This window comes from Colobus angolensis, unplaced genomic scaffold (assembly GCF_000951035.1).
Source record: "Colobus angolensis palliatus isolate OR3802 unplaced genomic scaffold, Cang.pa_1.0 Scaffold233, whole genome shotgun sequence".
In the NCBI taxonomy this organism is placed as follows: domain Eukaryota; kingdom Metazoa; phylum Chordata; class Mammalia; order Primates; family Cercopithecidae; genus Colobus; species Colobus angolensis.
This window is the reverse complement of record NW_012115522.1, coordinates 1,166,590-1,167,826: the sequence shown is the minus strand read 5'-3', so window position 1 is coordinate 1,167,826 and position 1,237 is coordinate 1,166,590.

Below are 1,237 nucleotides of genomic sequence, written 5' to 3'. Positions count from 1 at the left end.
AGATGGGGTTTCAGCATGTTGGCCAGGCTGGTCTTGAACTCCTGACCTCAAGTGATCTGCCTGCCTCGGCCTCCCAAAGTGCTGGGGTTACTCTCCTGATGTTCTTTAGAGAAGGGCAGGCACCCATGGTAGGTAGTGTGGTGGAGTCTGGGAATACAGGGTCAGCTGCTCTGACCTTGACCTTCCTCTTTTGTCTTTCCCTTATTCCCCCCCTGCTCCCCATCTCCTTCCTCTCCCTGGGCATCCAGTGTGCACAGTGCCCTAGCTTGGGTAGCCACCCAGCTCTCCTGAACCTGCTCATGCCTCCTGAGCAGTTGATTTCAGCTCTATTTCTAGGAACTTTCCTTCCTTTTTTTATCAGTGCCCGACCCCTCTGTGGTGCACCCTGTGCCCTCTCATGCATCCAACCCTGGGATCATTTGAATGAACTTTGGTAACGAGCAGGAAAGATCTTGTCCAGTCCTGGGGTACCACAGACACTGGAAAATAGTCCTCCCGCCTCATTTTTTGTGTGTGTGTGGCTAGCCTCTCTCCTCAGTGTTCTCCCTCAATAATAAAGTACTGGGAAGTTTTTCTGGGCTTAAACACCACTTTCTGCCACACAGACACAGATACACGCACACACCCACACATGCACTCACATACACACACAGTCACACACACACTCACTCACACACTACACCAGCAGCCTCACACTCAGATCAGTCCTCTCCCATCATCAGCCCAAGCCTCTGAGTCTCCATTAGGGTGAAACAGGAGCTACTGAAACCCACCCAGGTAAATACTGTGTTCAGAGGCAGAGGCACAGCCCTCTGAGCTCTGTAGTCTCACTGCACCTTGCCCTTGGTAGACCTCCTGGCTAGCCCCAAGCTCCTACTGTCCCATCCAACCTCCCTGATCACTTGGTGGCAGGACAGAAACACACGCTTGGCTCCAGAGAGCAAGGACCTCCTATTTGCCACTCTAAATATTTATACTTGGTTCTGCCACACTTCCCTGCATTGAGGTGTTGAGGACATGCAGTAATGACCTTCTCGCTGCAGTTGGGAGGGAGAGGAAGGACAGGTTCAGGTATGGAGTTAACAGAGCCAGTGATGGGCTGAAGACCTGGCCCATCTAAAGATTCTAGAGCCCAGGGAGCAGCATCAGATGCCAGCAACTGTAGATTACCTGCCTGCCTGGAAAACAGACAGGGAGTGTGCAAAGGAGCTGGACCTTTTTGTTTTTGTTTTTTTTT